Consider the following 17,262-nt stretch of genomic DNA (forward strand, 5'->3'; position numbering starts at 1 on the left):
AAAGGTCTTCATTTCGATGGCAAGAATAAAGGAGGTGACAATATTAAAACAGTGAAAGACTGGGATGACAGATTTTGTTTCCTACCAACAAATCCAGTCTATATTGATACAAATGGTATTGCTATAGCAAATTCAGAAATTTAAAGAAAAAGTGGGTAGAAAAAAATCTAATAGTGATAAAGCAATTTTTTAAATACCTCAACTCAAACATATGGTTGGTAGAAATCACAGCTAATAACCATAAAGACACTTAATAAAAGAAAAATACCAGTTTTATATATTGTAAATTTCGATATACTGTACACGTGTTTCAAGGAGTAACGTCTCATCAGCAGCATTAAAATCAAATATGTAGGAAGATCACAGTCAAAGTATACAAGAAGTACTTATAACCAAACCTATCGAAAGAGGAAGCCAAATCCATCACCGAGAGGTTCTACCATATGTAATAAAAGAAATGAAGCCTCGGTGTTTTACGTATTTTAAAATTTGGAATATTGCAAGATTTCATAGATAGGGTAGATAAAATATGTTATTATTTGGGGTCAGAGAAGTCGACTTTATAAATAATTCGTCGGAATATTGTTTTAAAAATGAATCATAAAGTCGAACAAGAATAAATAATGTTATCATAGTGCCAAACATTATATTCATGAATAATCTTATCATAATAACGTCATATTAACTGTTTGTATTTATATTTATATGGAAACAAAACAAAATGTCTGAATATTTCCTTGACATATTGAATATGAAATACATGCAAAGTTCTTGTATGATTAATGAAAATGAAAGGAGATCATAATATGAAAGAACGACAGGTTATACATGATCCGGTGACAACAATAGACCGAAAACACAGACACAGTACAAATTAATGTCACAATTACAAGTCGGCCTACACTTACAGATCGATGGTAAAGGAAAACTATTGACCTAATTATTTTCGTTGTATTTGAAGTTTGCCACCACTGATGTTTCGGTATTTTTTGCCGGTATCCATCTTTCTACTTGAAAACAATTGCGGAAAAAAACACAATTAAAAATGTTTTGTTTCTTCATAATCTTATTTCCAAGAAGGAAGCAGAAAAAAAAAACAGAACCGTTTAAACCAAATGTTTTCTTTTCCTAAAGTATGATCATTTTACCAGAGATTGCTAAGGAGTAATCAAAAGAATGTAATCTAGGGACAAAGACCAGACATGGAAAACAGACATACACAACAAAGAACACAAAGCAACCAAAATTATACATACAAAGTAACAAAAGCAAATGAGCAACTCGTACTCCACTAAAAACTGGGAGCATGGACCATGCGCACCGGTAGGGGAAACACCCGCCGAGTTCAAGCATAGTCACTGTTCACGTAAAAATACGTACCCACAAAAAATAAGTTGGTATACCGTCATGGGGATTTTTTTTTCTTATGACTCGATCTAAAACTAATAAATAAATAAACTTTATGGATTTATTTGGTACTTAATTCAAGAAATTCATGTCTGTCAAAACATGATATTTTTTTCTGTGAAATAAAAAACTTTTTGTTTATACATATTGACAAATATTCGTGTTTTGATAAATATCCATAGCTACATTATATGAATGTGTGCTAGCAAATCCTACTGGACCCACTCCTGTACATCATTACGTACTGATTTTGATAAAGGCTAGATTCTGTAGTAAACACCATATATTGTCAATGCTAGCTTCTGTTGAAGCAAATAAATATGATTTTGGAACTCCAATGACAAAATGTATAGCGCTTTATAGTTTATTTCCAAATTTCTTAGTGAAATAATTATTTTATAGATACAGTCCCAGTATGGGATAAACTTGCAATTTGTCCCATACCCCATTGCCCAAAGCCCCATTCCCCATTGCCCATACCCGATTGCTCCATCCCCAATTCCCCTATTACCCATTTGCCATAGCGCCATCCCCCATTCTCGCCGAGTTTGAGAATTACCGAAATCACGCGACATTTGCACTGTTGACAAGTATTATCGCCATATATATATATAAGTCTAAAGGAATCTGCCAAACCAGCTAACTAAATGGGAATCGGATCGTCCAGTCATGACGATGCAGCATAAACAAAAAAATTATACAAGTCTAAAGAATTGTACAACGATACCGATAAAGATGTTAATACACTATAATAAATATATAATATGCAACATTTTCTGTCAACAAATGACCTTCTTCAGTGCTTTAAATAAACTGAGTGTGTATGAAAGTAAATGGGGAAACGCTACAAAATATTTAACAACGTGCACTGCAAGAGTGCTAATGTAATATATTTACTCCACTGTCCCATCTGTGGCCTTCATTATGTTGGTGAATATAAACAGCCTTTTCACAAACGCTTGAACAGACACAGGAGCGACCTAACAAGAAAGCCTTTACTCCCAGCGAGTCAACACTTCAGATTACCTAACCACTGTCGCGATGATTCCAATAAAATCAAAATCTTCATCGTAGAACAAAACACGATCTAGAGCGATCTACAGAGAGTGAAGCCGGAGGGATTTTGGATAAAAGAACTCCGTGTTTTACACCCACACGGAATTAACAAAAAACTTTAAGTTCTTCCTATTTTGTGTAGTTTCTTATAACAGTGTTTGTAAATATTTTTAGTGTTATAGTTCAGTATTCAAGATCAACACACAACGTGTGTCGATAACACAATGTTCAAGATCTTTGTTACTGTCGATAAAACTTTAAACGTGACAGGTATTCACCTGATTAGGTAGTGAGTTGTGTTCACAGACCATTTACTTTCATACACACTCAGTTTATTTAAGGCACTGAAGAAGGTCATTTGTTGACTGAAACTTTTGCTCATTATATATTTTATGTAAGAGTGCAAACAATTTTAATTTCAATAATGGTCCAGTGTGTGACTGTGACACAATAATTTAGTCAATTTTCTCAAAAATGACATACTACTGCAGATTGTAAGGGTGCGAACAATTCTAATTTCAATAATGTTCCAAAATTATTGTTTAAAAAAACTAAAAATGGCAATATTAGTATCCGGTTGGTGGCTGCGACACTCATATTTCAGTCAAAAATCTTCAAAATGACATAGTTTTGCAAAGTGTATGCGTGTGAACACTTTCAATATGACTCTTAGTCATAAAATTATTGTAACAAATGTTAAAATTGTCTACATCAGTATTATGTTGATGGCTGTGATACATATATTTCAGACCAAATTCTTGAAAATGAGATATTTTGTGCAAATTAAATGAGTGTGAACACTTGAAATTATCTTTACGGTTCTATATTATTGTTTAAAATGTAAAAAAAAATTGTCAAAATAGGCATCATATGTGTGTGGCTTTGACTTATTAATTGATAATTTGACTCATTGACCCCTGGTCGCCGAAACGGCAATAAACAGCAATAATCAATCAATCATTGACTCATTAATTTTAGTCCAATTTCTCAAAAATGACATATTTCTGCATATTGTATGAGTGCGAACAATTTTAGTTTCAATAATGGTCTAAAACTATTGTTTAAAAACCTAAAAATGGCAATATAAGTATCAGGTTGGTGGTTGCGACACTCATATTTGATTCAGAAATCTGCAAAATGACATATTTTTGCAAAATATATGTGTGCGAACACTTTAAATATACCTATTAGTTTAAAATAATTTAAAAAAAGGTTTAAAGTGTCTATATCAGTTTTATGTTGATGGCTGTGATACATATATTTCAGACAAAATTCTTGAAAATGAGATATTTTGTGCAAATTGCATGAGTGTGAACACTTGAAAGAGTAATCAAGGGAACCAAGGTTATAGCGGAAATCAAAAGAATGTAATCCAGGGACAAAGACCAGACATGGAAAACAGACATACACAACAAAGAACATAAAGTAACTAAAATCATACATACAAAGTAACAAAAGTAAATGAGCAACTCGGACTCCACTAAAAACTGGGAGCATGGACCAGGTGCACCGGTAGGGTAAGCGTCCTCTGCTTTTCTAGAAACACCCGCCGAGTTGCTCATAAAAAATCAAGTCCGGGGTAGACAAACGAGGAAAGGAAAACTATGACAAGTTGAATAAATCAGTTTTCATGGTGCTGATGGATACACCATAACGATCCACGCGTTCATGATGACGACCAACCATGAAACTTCTGTAGTGATGACTTCAATCTTGTAGCAACATAACCCTGTTCCAGAAGCCTATTTGTTAGAGTTCTAGCGCGATACAAAAAGTCTGCGTAGTTTCGGCAAGCTCTGGCATAACGTATGAGTTGTGATATGAGCACTCCATACACAGGAGCTGAAGAGATGTTGCCACAGATGAAAGGAAAGTTGACAATTCTGAATGAAAAGTCATCACGTTTGTCGTAAAGTTTGGTCAATAGTTTTCCTTTACCATTGATTTCTAAGTGTAGATCAAGATATGAGGCTGACTTCACAGTGTCTGTAGTATCTTTTATCTCAAGTTCTTTTGGATAGATGCGATGTATCAAATCCCCGAAATTAGGATTGTTTAAAGATAACACGTCATCTATATAGCGGAAACTGAGATTGAAGGATCTAGCCAAACAATATTCTTTCTTTCTGATCAGATCAGCTATAAAGTCAGCCTCATAAGAGTGAAGGAATAGGTCAGCAAGTAAAGGAGCACAATTTGTTCCCATTGGAATGCCGACCGTTTGTTGAAAAACACGTCCACCACACTGGACAAATATGTTGTCGATTAAAAATTCCAGCAATTTGAAATCATCTTATTCGGTATATTTGGAAGATGATTCGGAAACAATGTATGAGGAATCTCTACCAAGTACTATTTTTTGTTTAGGCATACCATCGTTTTTCAAGTAACTACAATTTATCATGTTTTTGAGTAGGGATTATAACTGCTGAGTATCGGGAATAGAAGTAAAAAGAGTTATAAAATGATAGGTTTTAATGCTATTGCATTCTGATCAAAATCTTGAATTGAGGGTTTCAAACAGGTCTTTTGAATTTTCCAGGATCCACATTGTAATACCACTAAGAGATTAACAAGTGTCCTGGTAGGACTGGATATCCTATTTGACAAATGTGATTATAGAAGTCAAACGTTTTGAAAGAAGTTTGGTGTACATTTTGCAGATCCATTTATCTAGCGTTGTTGGTATGTATTCTTGTGGAGTTTATGAATCCAGTACATAGACTGCAGATGACAATCGTCGTCTTGGGTAGAGAGACCAGTGTATGGTTTCGTTCAGAATAACTAATTCTTGGAGTTCCGTACTCACTTGATCAAACATTCCATTTGCGAATATGTCAACTCAGCTGCCGTTAATATTAAATTTGCCCTGAGTATGGTACATGTTAGTTGTAAAAATCAATATACTCCCTATAACATCCAGTTTGCTTAGCATATATTTACTCTTTTTTGGCAATCTCGCAAAGCATAGTTTTTCTTGAATTCACTTTCCTGGAGATGACTTGCTATTTCTGTCTTAAAGACTTCATATGCGCTCGTATTCATTTCTACTACCGAATTGTTTCTTGTTTTACATATTTTAGTTTGAATGTTTTTTTTTATCTTTTATTTGTTTTTCAATAGCCTGAGTTTTACAATCCTCCTAACATCCACCATCAGACTAAGGTGTTGGGAGGTTATATTGTTATATTACTACATATAGGTATTACAGACTATTTTTTGTTACAAACTTGCAGAAATAAGACTAATAATAACCCTATTAAAATACAGGCACTCCCTATTATTCCCTATACACACACCTTTACACACACACATACTCACTGGCTTTCACTTGTACATGTATATACTCAAAAATAATAACATTTTATAAAATAAAAAAGCATTTGACTGTCCATACAATTTTAATGATTCATTTAAAATAGAAAAGGAATGTCATTCTTGGAATATGCTTTGTAATGGAGCCCAGAATTGTTCATATTTTCTAGTAGTGTTGTTCTTATTTGCAATCAATAGTTCAAAAGACTGATACTGCTTAATCTTTGACTTGAAACCAATAAATGTTGGAGTAGTCTCCTTCAACTTACACTTGTATAAGAAAGTTTTTCCTATAATAAAAATAAGATTGAAAAACAAATTATTCTCTGTAAATCCTAGTAAAATCTGTTCTTTACTAAAAGTAAAGTTATCATCAAAATTTCAAATGTTTTGTTGAAAAGTTAACCAAAAGTTATAAGTGATATTACAGTCATAAAATAGATGCTCTAATGTTTCCTCTGTCACGCCACAGACAGAACATAAATTTGTGGCTTTAAGTTTAATTTTGTATATAAAAAAAATTGTTGGCAGTATCTTATGTAACAGTTTAAACTGAAAATTCTTCAGATATGTATCATGACATTGGAATAATAAAATAGTTTGACAACTCTAACAGATCTTTCCCCAGGACATTCTCCCATCTTATAATTTTTTCATGTGGTTTGACAAATATTTGATTCACAAGGTCTCTATATATACATTTCAGCTTTTGGTTTTCTGAAATTTTGTCAATAAGTGGATCTGTGAGTGTAAAATTAGCTAAATTAATATCCCGGCAATGCTCCTTCACATAGCCTTTTATAAATCTGGGAATGTTTGATAGAAGTCTGAAGTATGTCAAAATATTGTTCGAATTTATCTTTTGTCTAAGTTGTGGAAATGAAAAGAATGTCCTGTTGTCAAAATCTACAATATCTTTAAGATACTCAATACCACTTTCTTTCCAAACTAAATAGTCATTAAGATTTGTCACTGGTACATAGTTAAAAATATCCATGATTTCTTTAATACATAATTTTACAATAGGGTTTGCCTTAGATAGACTGCAAAGTGTGTCCTTCCAAAATGGATTTTTTTTACGAAATTTGACACCTCTTTCAATTTATCTTGGTCAAAATGGAAGACTCTGTCACCCCCATATTTTTTTTCAGCTCTAATAATAGAAGTGATTGCCAATTCCCATCAGGATTAGTCAGATAACGCTTAATCCATGATAATTTTAGATAATGAGTGAAAGAATCTAAATGAATCATGCTTAGCCCGCCTTGTGAAATATCACCAATAAGAGTGTTTTAATCTGTCTGTCTTCCCATTCCATATGAAATTATAAAACATGGTATTTAGGTTATTTATTTGAGATTGGACTAAGTTAGGTAGTGAAGTCAAAAAATGTATCAGTTTTGGCAATGCCAGAGTCTTTATTACAGTAATCTTGCCTAGTAAAGTTAATTTCCTGTGTTGCCAGCTTTTGAGTACAACTCATATCCAAAGAAAAATCAATACCTAGAAGTCTGAAATTTGCATGTGACCAGAGAAGATTATAGTCTGGACAAAGTATATGGTCAGAATATTTTTTGTTCCCGATCCAAAGTGCTTTAGTTTTTGAGGAATTCATCTTTAACCCAGATATGGATGAAAACTTATTAAACAGTGAAGGGTTTCCTCTTATGATTGCTCGCTACCATCTAATGTAAGAAAAGTGTCATCAGCATACTGACTCAAAAGCATATCTTTTTCATTAACAGAGATTCCATGAATGTTAGGGTTTGACTTCAGTTTTAACGATAACAATTCCACTCCAATGATAAATAAATAAGGGGAAAGGGGATCGCCTTGTCTACAACTCCTCTCAAGACTGAAGAAATCGGATAAGTGTCCATTATTAATCACACAACTCTTGGCGTTAACATAGAAAGTCTCGAACCATCTGCAAATCAATGGACCAAAATTAAAGCTATAAAGAGCCTTTATTATCCCAATTAATTGAATCAAAAGCTTTTTCAAAGTCTACCAGAAGTAGTAGACCAGACTTATTATTTGACTCAAGTGCATCAAGTCGTATAATAGCCCAATAAATCTACCCTTCATAAATCCTTCTTGTGTGTCACTGATAATAAAAGGCAACACAGATTTCAGTTTGTATGCTATAATTGCTGAAGCTATCTTGATGTCTGTGTTTAAGAGACTAATGGGTCTCAAATTACCAATAAATCTTCTGTCTTTTCCCTCTTTTGGTAAGCAGGTAATAATACTCTGGTATTGAAAGTCTGACAATCTCCCACTCTCATATCCATAAAATAAAGACCAATAAACCAATGGTCCAAGATCATTCCAGAAAAACTTGTAAAAATCAACAGTGAACTCATCAGATCCCGGACTTCTCCATAGATTTTAATGCTTTGCTACATTCGTCATCATCTAAAAAGGATAATTAACAATGGGGAATCATCCTTTTCATCGTAATGTTTAGTATAAAGATTACCATTATTGATATGAATACGCACTGTACGTGTGTGTGTATAATGTTTTCGGGCCAGCTCCAACCTGTCCAGTGGTGCAAGAGTTCCTTGTCGTTCATTGAAAACCAATTGGTGGCCTTGAGCCGATATATTTTATACCTGTGGTTGTATCTCTGTGACATATTCACCATATCTATTCCCTTATATAAACGAAAGAACGATTAAACAAAAGAATGTGCGGTCATCGTTCGAGAATTAACTCCACCAAATTCCCTACAGTTTATCAACACTTTAATCAACAAGATCATTTAATCGTCTCTATGAAAGTTCGTATTTTAGAAAAAAAAATACCATTCTACAAACAGTCCCGTTCTAAGTAAAAACTATCGAAGGGAAAGAGAAGAATACTGGATACGCAGACTAGGTACTGCAATACCTTACGGATGCAATGACAACATCAAAAATAGGAAACCTTCCAAGCCAATATAACAATAGCATGAATGTGATAAATTTATTTGGCAAAAATCCAAGACGGTAAAAGAGTCATGGCCATCGCCACTATATGCCACCTAAGTTATATGATGTAGCCATAGATAATTTCCTTTCTTTCATACAAAAACCTCTTGGACTTCATCAACTTAGAACCAAACTTTATTCTATACCTCTCACTCTACTACACTCCCTTTACAAAACAAGTCTTGACACTCCTGTTTCTGACCCCACCTCATCATTATACAGACTTGTTGTCATCATTTTGGATATTGGTTTCTACAGACTCTTTAAACCAGTTTGTGTTAAAAGTCAAGATGAAGAAAAACCATCATTTCTTTCACTACCTTTGTCAACTAAGCTATAGATGCAATTAATTTGGCTAACATCCTTCATCACAAAAATGTTACCAACAAAATTCCCCCATATTTCAAAGACAAATCCATACCAATTATTTCATATTCCTATACTTCACCCATTGCATCCAAAATTTTCAATTATAAAAGGCTATTGCAGAACCTCGAGATTGAGGACTTCAAGGCTACACCTCCTGACTGCTCTTGCAAAACATCTCCATTCAAGTATGGTCCTTCTGGTCACGTCGTTACGGGAGATTTAACCATTATCGAAAACGAATCTCTACGTAATATCCTTTCTAAAGGTCCCAAGTACCGTGAACCACGCTCCATAAATTGGAATTATAACTTTAAAGTTCTTATGGATGCCGCCAAGGACTATGCAAGAAAATGGATAGAACGAGAACAAGAAGACATTGATTCTCTGTCAGAGTGGTTAAAGGCCGTGAGGTATTTAATTTTGAAACGAATGAAAGTTTTAGGTAGGTCAATGAGTGCCAAGGCTACATCAGTTTTCAAAGACCCCGATGTAGCAAAAACATTGTCTACTATACATGACAAATATGTTGTCGTACCATCAGACAAAGCCGAAAACAACATTTTTTTTGTCTACAAAACGTTTTATATCCAATGTTTATTATCAGAGGTAGACGTAGAAAATAAGAGCAGTGATACAACCTATACTGCTACCACTCTCTCCAAAGAAGAGATTGTGGAAAACCATAAATCTGTGCTATTCTCTTTTTGTCTCTCTACCAAGGACGATGATTGTGATTTACCGTCTATGTACTGGATTCCTAAACTTCACAAGAATCCATACAAACAACGTTTCATAGCTGGATCTGCAAAACGTACCACCAAAAAAAGCTCTTCAAAACTTTTAACTTCTATACTCACAACTGTCAAAGAGGGTCTGCAGTCGTACCACAACACTTATTACTCCCGTAGTGGTATTAATTCAATGTGGATCCTGAAAAATTCGAAAGATCTTTTGGAGACAATCAGTTCAAGACTATTATCTGAATATAATAGCATTAAAACCTATGATTTTTCAACACTGTATACTTCTATTCCCCGTACTCAGTTAAAATCCCGACTTAAAAACATTATACATCGTTGCTTTTCCAAAAAAGATACACCTAGATACAAATATTTAGTTCTTGGTAGAGATTCCTCATACTTTGTAAGAAATAATTCCAAATCATCTTCCAAATATACAGAGGAAGATGTTTACAAAATGCTGGAAGTTTCAATCGACAACATATTTGTCCAGTGTGGTGGACGTGTTTTTCAACAAACGGTCGGCATTCCAATGTGAACAAATTGTGCTCCTTTACTTGCTGACCTATTTCTTCACTCTTATGAGGCTGACTTTTAGTGATTTGATCAGAAAGAAAGAATATCGTTTGGCTAGATCCTTCAATCTCAGTTTCTGCTATATAGATGACGTATTATCTTTAAACAATCCTAATTTCGGGGATTTGATACATCGCATCTACCCAAAAGAATTTGAGATAAAGAATACTACAGACACTGTGAAGTCAGCCTCATATCTTGACCTACAATTAGAAATCGATGGTAAGGGAATACTATTGACCAAATTTTACGACAAACGTGATGACTTTTCATTCAGAATTGTAAACTTTCCTTTCATCTGTGGCAACATCTCTTCGGCTCCTGCGTATGGAGTTCATATCACAATTCATACGTTATGCCAGAGCTTGCCGAAACTACGCAGACTTTATGTATCGAGCTAGAACTTATTATTTTAAAATTATAATTTAAAATTATTGAAAATTATTTTGACTGCGCCAATATGTTTGATTTGTTCAAGACCGTTTCATCTAAAAACATATTCGATTTCTTGCGGGAAATCGGTTTATTTAATAAAATCTAAATTGGATACCTTCCTTGATTTTTCAATATTTTAAATGTTTTATCGAAGTTATGTTTCTATATGTATTTTATGTCTTAGGTTCACCTTTTATGTATCTTTTTATATGTAAATAGCTGTTTGTTTTAATTTCATTATTTTATGAAGAGCATTTGATCTTGCTTTCAATATTTTCCTTGCATTAAATGTTCTTGCCGTGATATGGCCTTGGTCGCCGAAACGGCAATAAACAACAACAATCAATCAATCAATCAATCAATCGAGCTAGAACTCTAACAAATAGACTTCTGGAACAGGGTTATGTTGCTACAAGATTAAAGTCATCACTACAGAAGTTTTATAGTCGTCATCATGAACACGTTGATCGTTATGATGTATCCATCAGCACCATGAAAACTGATTTATTCAACGGGTCATAGTTCACCTTTCCTCGTTTGTCTACCCCGGACTTGACTTTTTATGAGCAACTCGGCGGGTGTTTCTAGAAAAGCAGAGGACGCTTACCCTACCGGTGCACCTGGTCCATGCTCCCAGTTTTTAGAGGAGTCCGAGTTGCTCATTTACTTTAGTTACTTTGTATGTATGATTTTATTTACTTTTGTTCTTTTTTGTGTATGTCTGTTTTCCATGTCTGGTCTTTGTCCCTGGATTACATTCTTTTGATTTCCGCTATAACTTTGGTTCCCTTGATTACTCTTAGACAAAGTAATTGTAATTAAATCAATTACATTGAAAGTGATCGGACCCATCTCTGGCTCTGCTTACCCACGTTATTATTATGTGATGTTTAGTCAACTATTGTTATTTTCGTCGTCAATCTCTGATGACTCTGAGACTTCCTTGTTCCAGACGTTGTTGGTAGCCAGTTTTTTGTTCTGGATGTATCACGAAGAAAAATATGTTCTGGCTTTGGTGTCGCACTATCTGCTGCTATCTGCTCTTTCCCGATATGTTTTTTTTTTCTGCCTATTTGATGATCTGTAGAAATCAACATTCTGGTCTGGAGCTTGGTGGATGTTGACCCTTTTGATGGCTTTAATTTCCGTTGATGAGTCAATAAATAAAAAGGTCAATGTAAGATCAACAGGTGGTGGTCGCGGGATTAACAAATTTTGTCTAATGAATACCCAAATGAAAACAGTCAACGTATAACTGAATGGACAAAAAAAGGAAATATTGTTCAAGGTGTGTTTGTCCAAGTTTCATTATTTTTTTATATATGTTATATTTTTTTCCTCTACTTTACAATGTTTGTGAGTTTTTTTTTATCTAAATTTTAAGATAAAATGTTTATTTGGCTTAGATAATAGTTAATTTTAAACAATTTCAAAATGGCGCGCAGTAGCGGCACGCCGTGAACCGCGACAAAAAATTCTTTAACAAGAATTTTCAAGGCATATGCCTATTGTGTATGTATAAGAGTAATCAAGGGAACCAAGGTTATAGCGGTAATCCAAAGATTGTAATCCAGGGACAGACAAGACATGGAAAACAGACATACACAACAAAGAACATAAAGTAACTAAAATCATACATACAATGTAACAAAAGCAAATGAGCAACACCAATAATTCTGGGAGCATGGACCAGTGCACCGGTAGGGTAAGCATCCTCTGCTTTTATCGAAATACCCGCCGAGTTGCTCATAAAAAGTCAAGTCCGAGGTAGACGAAAGAGGAAAGGAAAACTATGACAAGTTGAATAAATCAGTTTTCATGGCGCAGATTGATATACCGTAACGATCCACGAGTTCATGATGATGACCATATAACTTCTGTAGTGATGACGAATCTTGTACTTCAAGATAACCCTGTTTCAGAAGCCTATTTGTTTTGATACAAAAATTTGCGTAGTTTCGGCAAGCTCTGGCATAACGTATGAGTTGAGGTATGAACATTCCATACGCAAGTGCTGAAGGAATGTTGCCACAGATGAAACGAAAGTTTACAATTCTGAATGAAAAGTCATCACGTTCGTCGAAAAGTTTGGTCAATAGTTTTCCTTTACCATCGATTTCTATATGTAGGTCAAGATATGAGGCTGACTTCACAGTGTCTGTAGTATCCTTTATCGCAATTTCTTTAGGGTAGATGCGATGTATCAAATCCCTAAAATTAGGACTGTTTAGAGATAATGCGTCATCTATATAGCGGAAACTGAGGTCGTATGATTTAGCTTAACGATATTCTTTCTTCCTGTCGGATCAGATAAGCTATAAAGTCTCATAAGAGTGAAGGAATAGATCAGCAAGTAGAGGAGCACAATTTATTAATAGAGCTTTTAAAATTTGAAGAGACTTCCTTTAAAACAGAGTTCACTTGTTACCTGTGTACTACTATCACTTAAACTCCTTGGCAGTTAATTATATTGCATTTATATGTACATGATCAATTTACACTTATGTGTTAAAAATGTCATGTCTGCTTTATTACCTCTGTCATTTGAACTTATATGTTGTATAGCATTTTGTTAATTTTGTGTATAATAAAGAATATAATAAATTAGATAAGAACTATAGGTCTTTTAGACAAATAATGTGACTACTTTGATATTTTATCCAAATATTTGAGCAATGTCCATCATCTGTTCCTCAGGAAAATACCAGCATCAATACGATTGCACTTGCATAGAAAATACATGTAGTACTAAAAATATTTCAAGTCTGACAAAATATCCAAGATGACGATTTTAGCATGTCCTGCTTTGTCCATTTAAAGTTGCATCAAAATCTAAATCCCGACTTTCGTCATAGTTCGTTTCTGTTTATTCATTATGATATAATAACTTTTCCATCTGATAATATTTGAGACAAGCCTTTTCTTTTTCTTTTTTGCAGTTTGGACAACAATTTGCCATGAAAGATTGGAAAGTGCTGTTTCCGAAAGAGAGTTTCATCTAACCACAGTTTCAAAAATAACATTAAAATTAACAATTTGCATTTGCATGGTCCTTTTCCGGTGGTGTCAGAGAATATTACACCAAGCAGCACGAAAAACCGGCTATGAATGTATATTAATTGCAAACAAGTATTTGAAAACTTCCTTTCAACTTTCTTTACAACACATGCAGGGGCAGATCCAGACATTTCTAAAAAACGGGTTCATATTCCGATCCAGCAAATTGATAAAAAAAAGGAGAATTCGTCATGGTGTATTCATCAGCATCATGAAAACTGATTTATTCAACGGGTCATGGTTTTCCTCCCCTCGTTTGTCTACCCAGGACTTGACTATTTATGAGCAGCTAGGCTCATTTTTCCATGTCTGGTCTTTGTACCTGGATTACATTCTTTTGATTACCGCTATAACCTTGGTTCCCTTGATTACTCTTTCCAACCTATAATTTGTTTTTTCCCAAATTTACACAAGTTAACAATTGTTTTAACAAGAGGAGGTCCAAATCTCAGAAACCTCCCCTAGACCTTCCAATGACTTGAAATGATTACATTATCGTAAATAATTCTATCCGACCTAATACATATGCGACTCGCACAACAATATATGGACAGTGAATCAAGTTACAATGGTAACTTCCATGAAATAATGATTTGTTTAGTTTTCTCTTTTCTTGCCTTGGTTTCGGTTTTTTATAGTAATAACAGTTTTTAGTGGAGTCCGAGTTGCTCACTTGCTTTTGTTACTTTGTATGCATGATTTAAGTTTCTTTATGTTCTTTGTTGTGCATGTCTGTTTTCCATGTCTGGTTTTTGTCCCTGGATTACATTCTTTTGATTACTTCAATAACCTTTATTACTCTTTGACAAATCGATGACTGATCGGAAACTAATTGGAGATCGATGACCGCTCGCAATGTTTGTAGCACAGACCGGTTGAATTGATGGTTTCTAGCAGAGCTTTCGAAGTTTTCAGGATCAACATAGAATCAATACCACTGCGGGTGTAATAAGTGTCGTGGTAGGACTAGAGACCATCTTTTACAGCTGTGAACGTAGAAGTTGATAGTTTGTACATTGTTTGTATAGTTTATTATGAAGTTAAACAATCCAGTACATAGTTATATTACATTGGTATGTTCGATAATAGGGTTGAATCGAACAAACATTTTTTTATTAACAACCTGTATCGATTTTAACTTAAATTTACAATGATATTAAAAAGCTAAAAACGGACAATGAGAAACTGAAAAAAAACTCCATTAATATTTCATTCAAGTGTAACAAATTTGATGCATTAACTCGCAGATTAATGAAACTGAGAAGTGTCTCAGATTTTTATTAACTATGATGTAAAGTACTCTTGCAGAAATAATGTTTTTGTGAAAATTTTGAAATAAAATACTTAGGATAATTTGTTTTATTAAATTTGTAATAAAATAAAAGAAAATACATAATTTTACATGATGTACGAATAAAAATTACAATAATTAAGTGTTGGTACGAATCGGGTAAATGGGAAAATCAGAAACATGTACGTCAAATATCCCCCGGATCTGACAATGTGATATCATTCAAGGATGCTTTCTCTATTTTCAAAAGACCATATTTTGATCTCTGCATTATGCATCATTGGCTTTGCTCAGAAATTTTGCAATAGAATGTTAGAAAAATGAAGTTTTTGACAGAGTTATCTGCCCTTGAAATAGTCATTTTCAGTGGTATTTTAATGAAACTACAACTCAATGCACCAACATGACATGGAAAATATTGTCTTTTGTCTCTGATTCTGATGATGCAAATAGTCAAATTACACCATCAAAATGATGAGTTTTTGTCATACGATGTTTCAAACACTGCCTGATTCTGGGCCATGAAAACTGATTTGTTCAATGTGTCATAGTTTCCCTTTCTTCTGTCGTCTTCTAGAAAAGCAAAGGACGCTTGCCCTACCGGTGCTCCTGGTCCATGCTCCCAGTTTTCAGTGGAGTCTGAGTTGCTCATTTGCTTCTGTTGCTTTATATGTATGATTTAAGTTTATTTATGTTCTTTGTTGTGTATGTCCGTTTTTTGTCCCTGGATTGCATTATTTTGATTACCGCTATAACCTTGGTTTTCATGATTACTCTACAAAGACCGACACTTAACTAAATATACTTCACGCATTGTTTACTTTTTGCATATGACAAATGTATACTATTTCTTTTACCCTCGATAGTAGATAAAATGTCATTCTATCGAAATCACTGAAGCAGAACATGTTCCATAATTTAAAATGCTAGGTTTAAAGAAAAAGTTTACTGGAGTAGTTGTGGTATGTTTCGTTGCAATGATTATTACATTTAAAATTTTTAAAGACCAATATAAAAATGTAAACGATCCGTATGTGCTTGCTAGAGCTTTAGAAATCAATATCACAGCGTTAAACTAGTGATATAAGTGAAACGGAAACAAAAACATAACTCAAATAACCACAAAATTTCAACTATATATGATTGAAATATAAAGTTCCTTGGTACAGTTTAAATGACAGAATAAATATCAGTAAATGAACTCATAAAAAGTTCACTGTTAGCGCTTTCTGTGTCTTGATACTTCGGACAGTTAATGAACGTCGTTAACTTCAACATAGTGACCATTTACAATTTTGACGCAACGTCGTATAACATAATTCATTTAAGTAATAATTTATAATTTTTGTGCAGTTGCTTATGTCAGAATGTTTCTGTTAGTGTTTTATAATTTCGTTATGTATAATTTTATTTTTTTCTGTTATTTGGCATAGTGAATTGTTACTTAGATTCTTTTCTGGCATTCTCTTATCATAATTCTCTTATCATCAACAGCAATAATTGAAAACAATGTCTTTTACAAAACACTATAAAAAGCAAAAACGAAAACGAAAACGAAACACCAACAACAACAACAACAAAATCAACAACAAAAACAGTGAAATATAGTATTCTTGACATGATAAAATGATGCGGTTTTGCTTTCTTGGGCTTTCAAATCATATTATTTTTTGGGGGGATTAGTTGAAGTTTTTTCGTGTTTATGTTATAAGACTTAAAGCTTTTGTAAATGATAGATTAACAAGACAAATAAGGATTTTGGAGTCTTGTGGAATTTGTGTGTTGCGTCAAAAATCAGTGTTTCAAAGAAATTTTTAAAGAATGGTTTTGAATTTCAAAAGTTTGTGATTGGTTTTCAGATGCAAGATTAGTGACCAAATCTTTTGATAATCTAAATATTTTTTCTTGATAAAGGATAAGTTGCCCACGCATGTGAGTAACACTATCTGTTAAGACATATGTAACAAGACACGTTTTTTTTTTTAAATCAGATTGATCAAATGCAAACATGTTGGCTACATTTGGGTTTTCAGGTTAGTCA

At 33.7% G+C, this 17,262-nt stretch overlaps 1 long non-coding RNA gene across 1 annotated transcript; it reads right to left on the reverse strand.

Annotated features, from left to right (window-relative positions):
* Nucleotides 1-4,964: 4,964 nt before the first annotated feature.
* On the reverse strand, nucleotides 4,965-16,292 carry LOC148596437 (uncharacterized). Its single transcript, XR_015919251.1, has 3 exons — nucleotides 16,043-16,292; nucleotides 11,742-14,916; nucleotides 4,965-8,196 (listed from the first exon to the last, which is right to left on the reverse strand). It is a non-coding gene; the product is annotated as an uncharacterized LOC148596437 (long non-coding RNA).
* Nucleotides 16,293-17,262: the final 970 nt, after the last annotated feature.

The sequence above is a fragment of the Perna viridis genome, unplaced genomic scaffold (assembly GCF_037379345.1).
Source record: "Perna viridis isolate PV_CMFRI_1.1 ecotype Kerala unplaced genomic scaffold, ASM3737934v1 SUPER_16.8, whole genome shotgun sequence".
NCBI lineage: Eukaryota > Metazoa > Mollusca > Bivalvia > Mytilida > Mytilidae > Perna > Perna viridis.